The following is a 16749-nucleotide window of genomic DNA, read 5'->3' as shown; positions in this document are numbered from 1 at the left end:
TTTCTAAATCGAGACTATGGATGATTTTTCTTCCATCCAGTTTACAGAAACTGTGATTAATTAACCAAAAGAAATTATATTTCAACAAAAAGATATATAATGTTAATACGATAACAAGAAAATTTTAATTCTTTCTAAATCGAGACTATGGATGATTTTTTTTCCATCCAGTTTATAGATATTGTGATTAATTAATCAAAAAAAATTATGTTCCAACAAGAAAATTCTTTTATATAATGTTAATACGATAACAAGAAAATTTTAATTCTTTCTAAATCAAAACTATGGATGATTTTTCTTCCATCCAGTTTACAGAAACTGTGATTAATTAATCAAAAGAAATTATATTCCAACAAGAAGATTCTTTTACATATACATAATGTTGATACAATAACAAGAAAATTTTAAATCGAGATTATGGATGATTTTTCTTCCATCCGTTTTTCTTTATCGCAAATTACGTTGTTGCGCAACAATAATTGGCCAAGCCCGAATCTTATGGCTTCGATTCGTCGAAATAACTTGCACCGGGTATCGGTTCGTTTGCCTGGATACCGCGCGATCAACTCTCAAATATTTGTAACAAGCTGGCCGCGCGCACGGAAACAGGATACTCGATCGACTCGTTGCGAAATATATACGCGCACCTACCGGGTGTGAAACCGGTGCTGATCGATACGCGCGCGTTTCTCGATTTAAAGCAAACATAACGCGAGTCTCGAAGCGAATATTAATTTCTCTTCGAATGGAATCTGATCAAAGCGGGAAGGAGAGAGGGAAGTAAGGCCGTCGGTTTCGACGGTTGGCAACGTTTATTTCAACGCGATTTCTTTGACGAACGATATCGGCCAATATTTCGTACAAATTCTTTCTCTCTGTCGTTCGAAATGAAAGTTTACGCGCGGTCTTGTTTGATGGGTCATCAAAGATTGGACAAGTTTCACCGATCTATCTGGATTCATCTTTGGTGACGATATTCGCCAAAGTAGAAATGTACGATGCAAATATCTATAAATATCTACGGGATATAGTACGGTATATTTGGAGAAAGTTGTGAGGGAATGTTGAAAAGAGTTTGAGAAACGTTAAGGTAAAGAAAGGAAAAAATTTTGAAAATTAAAATATTGGAAAAATGAAAATGATTATAAAATTAGAGAATAAAATAAACGAATGAAATTAAATTAAAAGTTTTCAAGTATAGAGGATTTTATTGATATATTAATATATTATTGAGATATTTTTGAAAGATCGATTCTAAAAGTCAAAATAAACACAAAAATTGATGTACATAAATTGAAAATAAGATTAAGGAGTAGAATGAATGAATAAAATTAAATTTATAAAAAAGTTTGCAAATATTGGGACAAATTTTTATTATTATACAGGATATTAATATATTATTGAGAGATCTTTGAAGGATCGATTCTAAAAGTCAAAATAAACACAAAAATTGATGTACATAAATTGAAAATAAGATTAACGAATAAAATGAATGAATAAAATTAAATTTATAAAAAAGTTTGCAAATATTGGGACAAATTTTTATTATTATACAGGATATTAATATATTATTGAGAGATCTTTGAAGGATCGATTCTAAAAGTCAAAATAAACACAAAAATTGATGTACATAAATTGAAAATAAGATTAACGAATAAAATGAATGAATAAAATTAAATTTATAAAAAAGTTTGCGAATATTGAGTCAAATTTTATTATTATACAGGATATTAATATATTATTGAGACATTTTTGAAGGATCGATTCTAAAAGTCAAAATAAACACAAAAGTTGATATAAATAAATTGAAAATAAGATTAACGAGTAGAATGAATGAATAAAATTAAATTTATAAAAAAGTTTGCAAATATTGGGTCAAATTTTATTATTATTTATACAGGATATTAATATATTAATGAAACATCTTTAAAAGATCGATTCTAAAAGTCAAAATAAACACAAAAGTTGATGTACATAAATTGAAAATAAGATTAACGAATAGAGTGAATGAATAAAATTAAATTTATAAAAAAGTTTGCAAATATTGGATTAAATTTTATTATTATTATACAGGATATTAATATATTATTGAAGAATTAATATATTATGAAGGATCGATTCTAGAATTTAAAATAAACACAAAAGTTGATGTATATAAATACGAATTAAAGCTTATTTATTGAGTTATAAACACTTTGAGTATAAACTGTGTGTTAGATGAAGCGAGATGGAGATAAAGTGACACGACGCGCCGCGGTGTGGCGTGACAGTGTAACAAAGTTAAAGCTGTCTCACTCTACCTCCGTCTACCTCTCTCTCTCTCTCTTCGACAAATGCAAACTTTAATTGATCATAGCTTAATAAATAAGCCTGTTCGATATCCAACTTTGATATACCAACTTTTGCATTTATTTTAATCGATCCTTTTTCGAATATTTTATATATAAATATATGTATGTATGCATATAGAATAACATAAAACAAATGTGTGTAGAGTAGCATAAATAATATAAAAGAGAGTACAGATTGGTATAAATAATAATGAAATAGAATAGTATAGAATAGTGGAGAATACTGTAAATAATAGAACAGAATATTATTGAACGTTGTAAATAATAATTGAACAGAATATGGAATAACGGAATATGGAAACGATAAAAAACAATATTTGTAGAATAGAATAAAATAGAGTATTTCTGTTATGAAGTTTTCCGTTTTCTCATTTTAAAATCTTAATTTCTTATTAATTCTCTGATTCCAATTTCGTTAAAAAATGATCGGATAATCCCCATTTTTTACGATATAATAATTTTTCTGTCAAAATAAACATTTAATTATTATTCATCGAGTTTTTCCACTATTTTTTGATCTTTCGTTTATACATATATATATATATATGTAAAAAAATAAAAATAAAATTGATCAAAAAATTTGGACAGGAATAAAGCAACACGTGTATACTTTTGAAAAAACCTGGGGGGTAAAAAATACGGTACAAAGTAACGAAATAAAATAACGAAATAAAAAAAAAAAAAAAAATTTGTCGCAGTTTTGAACATTTTTGTTGTTTATTCAATTGCGAACACGAGGTTGTCTGTTGTCAGTATTTCATTATAAAACCAGAATGAAATAACATATTTCATCCTCCCCGTATCTATTCTACAATTCAACTCTTAAAATTAATTTTCCTTTGAATCAATGGAAATTTTAATTAAAATTTCCGCAAAGTCAATATTTTGTAATGTTCGTTTACGCCTGAATTAATGAAATTCGATTGTTTTGTTAATGTAATCAATTAAATATTTTCTTCGCTATAATTTTACGCATTCCGATAAATTGATTGTAAATTTCTCTTTAAATAATTCTTTTCGAAATTCAACACTCACGCCTATAATTTTCACTTTAAAAAGAAGACTTAAAAAAAAAGATTGATTACCATTCAGAAAGGTGAGTGCCATTTAATCTTCCATATTACATTCTCATTTTTCCAAGGACATTGTTCTAATTTCAAAATAGAAAATAACCCTCTTTACAACTCTATGTATTTTTATTAACTTTTCACTTTATGCAATCATAAATATTACAACAATTAATTGTTCCACTAATAAAAATTAATCAATACTACAAGCTTGCTCAAGATTTGTATTTCGTCATCGAGCAAATTATTTGTAACTAGCGTTATTTCATACCTGTCATAATTTCTAAGACGATAAAGAAATATCGAGCTATACGAAAACGTTTAAAATATTTCCATTCGCTCGTTACGTAAATTTCTCAGAGATTTCCATGATACACTCGTATATATCGCGGATGATGCGGAGGAAAATCGTAATAGCTGAATCCAAAGTTGCCTTAATTCCTTGAATCTGCACGTTTTGGACGCTGACTACGGCGAAATTAATTTAGAACAGTTGTAACGGGAGCCACCGGAAACTGCCACTTGAATCGCAAATTTTCGAGTTTCTCGTAAAATCTCGAGTTGCTTCCGCCGCACGAACCCGTCGAACAGAACTTATTCCGAGACACATTCGCGTCATTAGGTACGAGGACCCGAGAAAGTTGTGCACGCATGTGGCGCCCTGTTAGCATTTATATGCATTATATGTGCATGTGTGTGTGTGATGTGTGTGTGTTTCAAAAATTATCAAGTTGGATGGAAAAAAGTATACGAATAATAAATAAATTAGATCGATTAGAAATTAATATTTGATTATTTCATTTTAAAATTTTTATCTTTATTTTGTCACGTAAAACCCGTTGAAAAGAAGCAAAATGTATTCTTAAATAAATACGAGAATGGAATTCATAAAGGATGTAGTGGCTTTTCAAATATTCTGACAACAGGCTGAGAACGGGCTGTAGAAAATTTTTGAACCTCTAAGAAGTTTCCAACAAGTGTGCAAAAGCGTAAAAAGCTCGAGCCACGGAAAATTAACTCGAGTTTAATTCTCTGTGGTAAAATTCACACCGTGTAATTCCAACGTTTGTATCCAATTTAAACCAACACAATTTCGTATTTTTATTTTAATTTACTACTTTTTTGAATGCTTTCGCATCAAAAAATATTCACACCTAGAAGAGAAATTTCAACTTTTTCAATTCTATTATATTTAATTATTTATTTTCAATATACAATATAACTCAATAATCTTAATACTATTACTATTCAAATAATATCACTTTCAACGTACGAAACAATATACAACTTGCGAAAACTTACACAATTGCACAACTTACATCTAGCTGGTCCTAAACCTAACCTAGAAAATCCGGTGGCCGCCATAAACCGCTTGAACTCGGTTGTCTCGAACGAGCGTTTAAGCCCGGCCACGATTCGCCCGCCACCTCTATTTCCATCGTGCAATTTCGTAATCACCGTTGTTCACGGAATGCATAATAAATCGCGGGCCAGGATCCTGCCGGTCGCAAGGAATGCCCATCGTCGTGCCCCTGGGACGACGGGGGCTTGCTGATTGTTCCAGTTGACATTTCCGCAGCCTCCTGCGCGAATTGCGAAAGTTTTCTCCGCCTTCTCGGTCTAAGCTAGCTTCCACACACGTCACGCGGAATCAATCTTTTCGAAAATTGGAAAAACTCTTCTTCGTTCTCGAGAATTATTCTTTCCTCGAACAATCAGCGTGCTTCGATCAGTTTGGAACTGCTTTATTCCTGCTTTATTCTTTTTTCTTTTTTCTTTTCTTTATTCCTGCTTTACGTATCATATACGTATGCATAGATACAGTCTCAGTAAGAATTATTTTCCCTAGAATTTTTTGATTAATCCAATCACGAATTATATTTATTATAAAAATATTAATAAACTTTATATATAATGAATTTAAAGTTGTTTGTTTCAAAATCTAATATTATTATTTTTATTAGACTAATACTTTACATTATAATTGCAAATATCTTTAGATTAATTCCTTATGTTTTTACACTAACTAAACTATTTACTACTAAATATAATTTTATCATTAACCTTATGATTTAGATTCTTAATTTATCTAATTTATAATAATTATATTGCATTTTTAAGATACTTAGTTCTTAAATTCTCTAAGTATTTTTAATAAACTTTATAGTAATTATTGAACTTATTAGACTAATTATTCGACCTTGAACTTTATCAATTCGACACTTAATTTTAACATTATTAGGAATCTTCGTTAGAAACTTTATATCAATTATACCTATTAATCTAATTATTCAAAATATACTTTTAACTTTAGAAATTTTTATACATCAATAATTCAAAGATATGTATTTTCAATTCTTTTGATTTCATACTTCTCTGAATCAAATTAAGTCATTAAAGACTAATGAAAAAAATTTTTCATTTCATATATATACATATATATCTGTCTTGAGTTCTCATTATTCTCTTAAAATTTATTAGCATCCTACGAGATTTCGGTATCAACAAGGTTGTTAACAAGAGCAGTTAACCTATTTTCGATATCCGACCATTTATATTTCTTTCTTTCTTTTTTTTTTTTTTCGAGTCGAAAAATCAGAGTTGGCCTGATTCTCGTGGAACAAGGAGAGGGAGGGGGAAGGAGGAGCAAGTATACCGCGTACGGTGTTTAAACAAGGGGAGCGAGCGGAAGCAACATCTGCAGGCTCGCGCGCTTTTCTTTTTTTCCTTTTTCCTTTTTTTTTTTTCGGACGACACTTCGCGCGGAAGTGTTGATTTATCGCCCCTGTCTTCGTCACTTGTCACTGCACTCTGCGAGTTTCGTGTGTACATATATGTATCTCCCTTTTTTTTTTCCCCCCTTGTTCTTCTTCTTCCTTTTTTTATTTATGGCGTAATAAGCGATGGCGTTTCGATGAAGGATGGGTGTTTGGACTTTGACGCTCGGGTGATTGGTCGCTGGTCGTCGATGGTATCGGATCAAGCATTATTTGAATTCAGTATTTGAACAATGGTTAAATAACGTCGTCTTGTTATTTATCTACGATGTTATTATTCTTTTTTAACAATCGTGAGTTTGTTTATTCGAGGATGGTAAGTAAACTTTTTTTTGATTTTATACTTCTCTGAATCAAATTAAGTCATTAAAGATTAATAAAAAAAAATTTTCCATTTCATATATATTTATATATTTATATATATTATATTCATATATTAATATTCATATTCATTTTTGGAATATTTAATTTAATTTATTTATTTATTTATTTTCTTCGATATTAAGAATATATAAATATACTCGTAAAATTTACAGTGTTTCGTTTAAATTTGTGCAAAAGGATCCAGAAAAAAATTAAGTTTATCTCACTTGCATTGCAGGCTAGGTATTCCGAGAATTAAGTTCAACTTTCTAATATGAGAAGTTAAGTCGAGTTAAGCTTGCGAGAAGTTTATTCAAAGTTTAATAACACTGTATATACAGGGTGTATATAGAGGTATGAAAATGTAATATTGGGGGGAAAAAAGAATCTTATAAATCTTATTTATCAAACGTTTAAATTACAAATCGATTGAGAGATTGAAAGATTAAATTCATATCATGAATGGTAACGATGATCCAAATCGATTATTCCATTTCTTCTAACGACATTCATCAAACATTAGACACCAACATTGACTTTTGGCATTATAATTTGATTTATCTGGGCGCCCGGATGATATACTAGGATATTCAGATTGAAACGATTATGGTGTACTGGTTTGCTATTCGATTGGCTGGCTATCGGTTTATTAAATCGAAACCAGGGATTCGAGTTGACTAGCTTCCTGTCAGGCGTTGTCAATTGGTAGCGAGATTATACGCTATTTCGAGACAAATTGCAGCGTTGTCGTTGTTTATTTAGAAATTAATCGAAACGCTTTTAAAAAACGCTTAACGAACGAATTTCTCGTCTCGATTTTTGTGAAAAAGATCATCCTCGCAAATTCGATCGATATAATAATGCAATCGTTGAAATATATTTCTAAGTAAACGTAAAAGTTTATTAATATATCAAATTCTAAGGAAATAATTATTTTATAGTTATTTCTACGTAAATGTAAAAGTTTATTAATATATCAAACTCTAAGGAAATAATTATTATATTTTATAGTTATTTCTACGTAAATGTAAAAGTTTATTAATATATCAAACTCTAAGAAAACAATTATTATATTTTATAGTTATTTCTACGTAAGTGTAAAAGTTTATTAATATATTAAACTTTAAGGAAATAATTATTATATTTTATAATTATTTTTACGTAAGTGTAAAAGTTTATTAATATATCAAATTATATTTTCTAAGGAAATAATTATTATATTTTTATAGTCGGGAAAAATTGGCTGGAAATATATTTCGAGCTATCGAACTGGTATTTAAATTTTAACGAACAATAATTGTTTCCACGCGCCCGTATAATAACCTCGAATCAATTACGATAATCTGATTATACATATCTCTCCCGAGAGAGACACTATAAATTAATTTAAAATTTATATTATAATCGTTAGATCGTGCTTATACTTTTTTTCTTTTTTTTTTTTTTCTCTACGATATGAGTTTAAAAGGGAAATAATATCGTAAAAAGAAAGAAAAATAAAAATATTAACGAGTTTGAACAACGCAAAACGTGCTGTTAATAAACCGCGTTAATTAGCATATTAATTATTGTATTAACTTTCATAATAGGGGTATGAATTTATATCCGAACCTGCAATTATTTTCGGGGGGGGGGGGGGGGGAGGGGACGAAATTGATGAAGGGTTTAAAAGGAATAATTTTTACTTCACCCTTTATCCCTCTATCTCCTTTGTGAATTTTAATTTTCGCGAGAAGCTTGTTATTTTCACGCGCGTTCTTTCAAATTTCCTGCGTTCTGTGCACCTGTTTTCGAAAAAAAAAAAAAGAGAAAAAAGAGTATAAAAAGGAAAAAAAGATGAATGAATAAATCTTCTTGAATTCGATTAAAAGAGCCTCTAATTATATTAAACACGAGAAGAGAAAAAGGGGGAGGGGAGGGGAGGGAAGAGCGAAAGTGTAGAAAAAAGTAATTAAACAGGCGAGATTTCAAAGAAAATTTTCTCTCCAATTTTCTCAAGTATTTCATCTTCACCACTCTTTTTTTTTTTTAACTTTTTATCTCCTTAACATTTGTCCAATGGAATTTGACAATTTCGTCCCGAATATTTTTTATCTTTATATAAAGAAATTGGATGGAAATCTCTTGGAGAGAGAGATTTTTACCAATCGAATTAAAAAAAAAATATTAATAATCGTATCATTCATTGACTTATAGATAATTGCAAAATTGCAAAATTTGCAAGATTTGCAATTACCAATTTTACGATTATCAAGAATCAAAAGTAATTAAACAGGCGAAATTTCAAAGAAAATTTTCTCAAGTATTTCATCTTTACCACTCTTCTTCTTTTTTTTTTTTTTTTAACTTTTTACCCCTTTAACATTTGTCCAATAGAATTTGACATTTTCGTTCCAAATATTTTTTATCTTTATATAAAGAGATTGGATGGAAATCCGGAGAGAGAGATTTTTACCAATTAAAAAAAAATATTAATAATCGTATTATCCATCGACTCATAAATAATTGCAAAATTGCAAAATTTGTAAGATTTGCAATTTGCAAAATTTACCAATTTTACAGATTTCAAAGAAAATTTTCTCTTCAACTTTCTCAACTATTTCATCTTCACCACTCTTTTTTTTTTTTAACTTTTTACTTAATAATGGAATTTGACAATTTCGTCCCGAATATTTTTTATCTTTATACAAAGAGATTGGATGGAAATCTTTCGAAAAGAGAGATTTTTACCAATCGAATTAAAAAAAAATATTAATAATCATATTATTCATCGATTTATAGATAATTGCAAAATTTGCAAGATTTGCAATTTGCAAAATTTACCAATTTTACGATTGTCAAGGATCAAAAGGTGATAGAACGATGGCGAGTTACAAACTGTAATATTTCTAAGTGGTTCTCGAGAGAGAGAGAGAAAGAGAGAGAGAAGAAAAAAGAAAAAAACTCTCCATTCGGTAACAGCGAGAAAACTATGCCTTGTTTCGTAGCCTAATACCCCGGACGAGAGTGCACGCGACCCAGCTAGGCGACTTCCGCCTCGAATCGTCCCCATTTAAATGCATTGTTCCCTTCCATTTGAGATGCGTCGCTCGATGCGACGCTTTAGAAGATCAAAGATATCCAAGGAAACGAGAAACGAGGAAACGAAAGTGCCGCTTCGGGCATCTGTCTGGTAATCATATCGGCCGTCCAAATATCTGGACAAATCGTCCGACAAAATGCATGTTGCGAATTTTCTCCTTCTCTTTTCTAGGCATCTTACTTGCCTGGAACAACGAAGAGAATACGAAAAAAATCGGAGGCACTTTATTTATTTTCTTTTTTTTTTTTTGCTTTGAGAAAATAGAATAAAAATAGGAAGAGAGAAATTGGATTTTTCTAAAATAAGTGACGATAAAATGTAGGAAAAGTGTGTTCGATTTTTGCAAAAATTTCTTTTGAATTTGTAATTCAATTAAGCTTCGATTTTGAATTGTTTTTGAGGAAAACAATTCTTGCGTTTACTCTGAAATTAATTCTCAAAAAAGATGTGTATAATTTTTTATCATTGATATATATGTATTGAAGGATTTTAAAGAGATTTAAGATCGTTAAAATATCTTGACAAGTTGTTCTAATTTATTATATGAAAAGATTATCAATTTTGAAATAAAAAAATACTTTGACAATCTGATCAAAAATTGATAAATAATACACGTAAATAAAACGAATAATTTCGATCGAAATACATTCTTTATTTAACCAATTAATCTAAGATAAAGTGAATAAATCATTCAAGGAAATGCATATATTTCTTAATGGAAAAATTCTTGAAATATATTTGAGAATGAATAATGTATTATATTGTTAAACGACAAATATAATAAATAAATTAATATCATATAAACATTTAAAAACTGCACACATTAAAACGTATAATTATTTCTATCGAGATCGAATAATAAATAATCAACGAATATTTATTTATTTAACGATATTAATCTTCGCATAGCTTGATATCAATACGAATTTCCACGAACGAATGTATTAAAATAAATGACGAGTTTTTCACCACGTGAATCGTTAATTCCTCCAGAAAGATAAAAATTCATCGACCAATACATCGACTTACGTCACGTGACACACGATAATGAAAAGTTCAAACAAAAAAAAAAGAAAGAAAAAAAAACAACAACAACAACAACAATAATAACAAAATACCTTTATATTCCCTCCAATAATTATCTTCCAATAACTCGCAGGGGATCGACTTTAAAAACCTATCTAAAAATAAATCTTCCCTCTCCCTCTCTCTCTCTCTCTCTCTCCTCCACAGATCCCACTTTTTTTTCAATTAACGTCACGACGCACCGAAGTCGAAGTCGCGTATTCATCCAACGCCCCAGGCTTCCCCGGATTCCCCGGCGATTATTCCCAGCATGGAATAGTAAAACAAACTGTACCTCGTTCCCGGGGATGCGCAGGCACTCGAAGTAGCCTCGCAGAAGCGGTCCCCGATGCCTCTTTTCAGAGATCGGAAGGTCGGGTCCGGGCGGGTGGCGGGGCGAGGGAACGAGCGTGTCGGGCCTCCCCCTCCCCCTCCCTCCCTTCGAAGAGCTCCGACCTCTTCTCCCACGACGACCCTAAAAACCGAAATGCAACCGTTTCCTACCTTCGCTTCCTACCTTCTCCTTCGTTGCAACCCTTCCATCCTCCTCTCTCTCTCTCTCTCTCTCTCCCTCTTCGCAAAGCTTTTTACCATCCCTTCTCTCTCTCTCTCTCCTCTTCGCAAAGCTTTTTACCATCCCTTCTCTCTCTCTCTCTCTCTCTCTCTCTCTCTCTCTCTGTTTCTCTCTCTCTCTCTCTCTTTCTCTCTGTTTCTCTCTCTCTCTCTCTTTCTCTCTCTCTCTCTCTCTCTCTCTCTCTCTCTCTCTCTCTCGGTGTTTATGGATCGAGAGACGACACACTTCGGACGACGCACGGCCTTCGGGTTCCTTCAGCCGTGACTCCTCCTCGATCTCCCTCCCCTCCTCCCCTCGAGGAATCGTGGTAACGAGGCCGGCCAGGGGCGCGTGTTGCGCCACCATTACTTAAAACTAAAATTAGTTCCTCGAGTGCACCCTCGTGGCCCGCGATGAGGAAAACCGTTGGAAATTGTTAGGAGCCTGTTATTGGCGGGAGGGGGTGAGAGGGTGAGGGATGGGTGGCGTATTATTTTACGAGGGGAGGGAGGGTGGATGATGGAAACAGGAGAGGGAGGTTGGATTTTCGATGGAATTAAAAGCTGCGGATGGATTTGGTTTATGGGGATTACGGGGGAGAGATTAATTTTAAAGGGTTTGTGATTACATTTTAAGGGGGTGTGTGTGTGTGGATTGTAAATTTTGAAAAGGGGTGGAAGAGGAAGACGGTGGATGGTTTTCAATCGGTTTCGTGAATTTTGAAAGGAAAAAAGAAGAGGAGAGGGGGAGGGAAATCGCGCAAAAAATCACGAGTGTAATTATTGCCGAGTTCCGCCGAGATCTGTTTGCCCGTCGGAGGAGGATTCGTTAAATCTGGTTGTAACTCATTAAAATCGGGAATGAAACTTTCTTGGATCTTGATCCAACGAACGAAAGGTGGCATTACTTTTAATTAATTTAATTAACATCGGCCAGAGAGGGTGTGGGAGTAACATTTCTTGCCGATAGTCTTAGAGAGGGAAGGAGGGGGGGTGAAATCGTGTATCGCGCACACACTTTTCACTACTTGATAAAAAGTTTTTAATTAACGAGCCGCGATACGATTGTATCGAAAACTGGAAAACTGTTATTTCTAATAAGATTTATATATTAATCGTTGTCTTTTATTCAATATTCCATAATTGTTCGTGCTTCATGATCACAAGTCTCCATTTCGATATGAAATTTCACTGTGTAATGGAATTTGCAATTTTTTTAATTTTTTTAATTATTCGATTCTTAATTGTTATTGAATATACGAAAAATGTTGTTAAGGTTATTTTTAAAAAGGAGCAGTTGATTACTTTTATCCATTTGTCTAATGGAAATCTTGTATATCTGTGTTGCAGAACATTTATGCTAAATCGTTATAGATGTCGTCAATTTGGATCACGTTTTACATCAGGTGAGTTACAGTTCCATATATTAAACGGTTGATTAATATTTATACGCTTTATACTACATCATTCTATTATTACAAACAATGGACTCTGATAAAAAATTCATGGAAATTTGTATACCTTATACAAACGTAATTAAACACTTTGTAACAAATATATGAAAAATATCCACTTTCAATAAATTAATTTACTTTTTTTTCGAAGCATATATCTGTTTCTGTCTTAATCTTCGTTCGAACTTTTTTTCTTATATTCAGGAAAATCGGCTCGATAAAAAAAGTTGTATCCAGATTTCGAGGTAAAATGGAAATTAAACAGATACAACTTGTAATAAAATTTCTCCGGTTATTTACGATCTATTGCTATTTTCTCGGTGGTTCGGCATTTCAATATCGTCCCTACACATAAAACTGGGGAGGGTTGTAAAATGGTTAAGAGAAGCGGACGGACAATTGGAGCACGAAACGGAACAATAAAGATATGATGCGTGGGATGATGTGCAGTGAAATAAAAGAATATGTGAGAATATGTGAGAAAACGATTTTGTGAAATCAAGCTCTTTTGATAAATTTCAATTTCATTTTATGACTGTATATATACACATGATATTTTCTCATGATGATAATAACGATGTAATAAAAAGATAATATAATATAAACATAAATCGAAAATTTAAAATTTTTAAAAAGAAATTCATCGAAATCATTCGTGGATATTTATGCAAATTTATACATTATATATATAAATTATTTAATAAATACAAAGATCTAAATAACGATTCGACTATTATTCATTATTATTTTTACATCAAAAGCGTAATTACAATGCTTTTATGATATTATTGCGTTATCCTTTTATTCTTAATGACATTAAGTTAATGTATCACGTTACTCTAATGTATACATTAAATCACGTAATATAAAAATTGTCAAAATCCGAATACGTTCTCTGAATAATGACTTAATAATTTTGAATTAGGGGAAAAGGTTTTCTTTTTCTCAAAGAATTATCATATCGTAACAAGTGACTGAATATTCTTTATGTGCATTTAAATTAAACAGATTCACTCGATTAAATTGGAAGCAAAATATTAAAAGTTTCGTTTACATAAAGAAGAAGAAGCAAGAACAAAAATTAATTACTTGTGTAAAATTTCTTCTAAAATATCGTAATATCAAACAAAGCAAATAATTTCAAGCGATGAAATGTATGTAAAAATTTTCTCTTTCCGTTTGAAAGTAAAATTTTATCTTGGAATTATTTTATTTTTCCCAAGAAGATATTAACAAGGATAATTCCAAGAGAAATAATAATAATAATAATAATTGTGACAAGTGGAATAGAAATTTCATTTTCCACGAAAGCCATACTGTGCAAAAGCAATTTATGTATCGTGAACATTAAGCAATTTTAGAATGGAAATAAAAGCTATTCCCAACGAAGTCACACTCAATTATTCCAAGAGAATCTCAAAGTACAATAAAACATTTCTCCCGAAGTGCCGCTATATTAAGAATATCAGCTATTTTATGCATCTCCTCCGAAGATTACTTAAACCAAAGGATAAAGAAGTATTAAATCTCTTTTTGAATAAAATTTTACGTAATACGCCTCTCTCCTTTCCGTCCGCGAAGAAATTCTTTTATTAAAATTCAATAACAAAAGGATAAGGTAAGGAACCGTTTAACTCGGTTTTCACGATCAATCGAGCCTAACGGCAAATTAAAAAGTTAAACAATTTTTCTCAAGCAAACTTCGAGAAAGTAAATAAATAAAGCTTGGCCAGAGATGTCCGTACCACTCGGTTCGTTTAAAGTCTCGTAATGAATCTTGCAATATTTTCCACCTGAAATAAGAGCTACTTTAAACCTTCAACATATAGAAAAAAAAAAAAAAAAAGACAATCCTTTTTATCACTCGTATATGCGAGGAATAAATTTCAATCCAAATTTTGCAATCTAAAAATCTATTCATAATCATTATATATATTTGATTATATAGGAATCAAAAATTCCCACTCAAACTCTTCCATCTTTCTCTCCTGACTCAATGAAAAGTAATAAGCGCAACGTTAAAAGCCTCTAAAGCAAAAGGAAAATGGAGAGAGGGGGAAAGGGAAATCTATTCCACCTCGAACATCGCCACGAACAGCGTTCAAATAATATTCGACATTCCCCGCGACACGAGACGAGAATTCAGCCGCGAGCAACGCTTATCAATTCGCAATATTTCCGGCGTTTAAGCTGCTCCCTACGACTCTTTCTCTCTATCTTAAGTCGGCGAATATCTGTCGTCCTTCTCCCCCCTTCCCAATAAACAAGAGGCTTCACGCTCTTCCTTCCCTTCCCCTCTCCCCATCACCTCCATGCTTCCCACTCCTACCTCTCTCCCTCCTTCCCCTTCCCTCCACCTCTCTATCTTCCATTCACCCTACGTTGCTCGCCTTCTGAATTCTATTCCGACTTCCGTTGAAGATCGTCGCTGGCCCGGTTGGCTGGCTGGCTGACTTGGTCTGGCAGAAGCGTGCCGTGACGTGGAAATGCAAATTCCGCCCATGCGGCTCGTTGAATTATTATTTTAAGTCCCGTAACGGCCATTCGCTACGGGAAAATCTCATGAAAATTAATTTATTTTAATGCACTCCCTCGGCCCGGGGTACGGGGATGCAGCTCGTCCACGAAACGAGAAGAGCGAAAGTAACTCGAAGGAGGGGAGGAGGGGGGGGAGGGAGAAGCGTGGGTTTCGTGGACGAGGTGTGGAGGGGACGGAGGAGACGAAGGAGGGGGGAAGGAGAGAATGGAAGACGGGAGAAAGAGACGGCAGACGATAGAGGAGTTTTAACGTTCGACTCGTGCGTCTTTTTGACACCCATACCACGATCCTTCCTCCTTCCTCTTCCTCCGGAATCCGGAATTCGCAGACGGTTCATTGCGGATAGACGAATATTCCGTTCCACAGGCTGTGGACCTGTGGATTTTTCGGTTACCGTGTTCCTTTATAATTTTCGTGCTCTTTCTCTTATTTATTTCGTCTCTTATATTTGTCGATTTTAAGATTGGAAATTTATATATGGAATATCGGTGGTAGTGTTTTGATATATTTTTTTATATAAGAGAGATTTAAGAGATTGATTTTGAAGGAAGGAAAGAAAAATTGTTGGTATGCAAGGATATGGATCGAAGTTTATTTATTAAATTGTAAGCGATTTAAATTTTAGACGAAGAGGAAAATAGATAGAGCGAGACGCGGCACGGCGCCTGAAAACAAATTTCAATCGCTTACAACTTCGTAAATAAATTTCAATCAACATTTTCTTGTAGCAATTTTTATTCCTTTTGGTGTAAATCGATCCATCGAAGATATACTCGCGTACAAATGTATTAACGTTCTTCGTATATCTTCTTTCTTCTTTCCTCTAAATTAATATTTCTTCTCGTAGAAATTTTATATTAATCCTTCATTGCTAAATCCTGATCACTCTTTAAATTAACTTAACTTTCTTTAGAAAATAGTTGCAAAAATATCCATAGAAGCTTATTTATTAAATAAGGAAGCGATTTAAATTTTCCTTCGTTTAGACGAAGAGAGAAAGAGAGATAGAGCGAGACGATTAAATAGGTTCACCGTATTGCCGCGGCACGGCGCTGAAAACAAATTTCAATCGCTTACTTCGTAACTTCGTAAATAAATTTCAATCAACATTTTCCTGTATCAATTTCTTTTGCTCCCTGAAATCGACTCAAACATATCGCATACAAATATATTAATCCTCTCCATCTTTTCTTCCTTAAATTAATATTTCTTCTCATAAAAATTTTATGTTAATTCCTCGTTAAATCCTGAATACACGCGCTCTTTAAATTAACTTAACCTTCTTTAGAGCGATCCAGCCTAGCATTCACGGAAAGGATTCTTTCTTAAATGCATATGGAACACCCTATAAAAAGAGAATCAATCCACGATTCAGAACTGACAGAACAATTCGAGAAGAAATCCTGCCCCGCTCGTTCTTCCCCAACAATCCCCGGATCGTCTTCATCTATAGGCGCGGAACTACGCCGATCTCGTACCGACGGAACTTTACGGGACGA

The 16749-nt window shown here is 32.5% G+C and overlaps 1 long non-coding RNA gene across 2 annotated transcripts in view; it reads left to right on the top strand.

Moving 5' to 3' along the window:
* Positions 1–13311, top strand: part of LOC113219183 — a 140613-nt gene extending 127302 nt beyond the window's left edge. Inside the window, exons 4-6 of one of the 2 annotated variants that reach the window (XR_003305931.1) lie at positions 12608–12663; positions 12916–12956; positions 13077–13311. This is a non-coding gene — a long non-coding RNA (uncharacterized LOC113219183). Of the gene's footprint in view, positions 1–12607; positions 12664–12915; positions 13037–13076 lie in introns of those variants that run through there. The other variant, XR_003305930.1, reaches the window with a different exon arrangement.
* The last annotated feature ends 3438 nt before the right edge of the window (positions 13312–16749 follow it).

This window comes from Apis mellifera, linkage group LG13 (genome assembly GCF_003254395.2).
Source record: "Apis mellifera strain DH4 linkage group LG13, Amel_HAv3.1, whole genome shotgun sequence".
NCBI lineage: Eukaryota > Metazoa > Arthropoda > Insecta > Hymenoptera > Apidae > Apis > Apis mellifera.
Note: the sequence above shows the minus strand (reverse complement) of the source record. Positions and strands in the feature narration are given on the sequence as shown.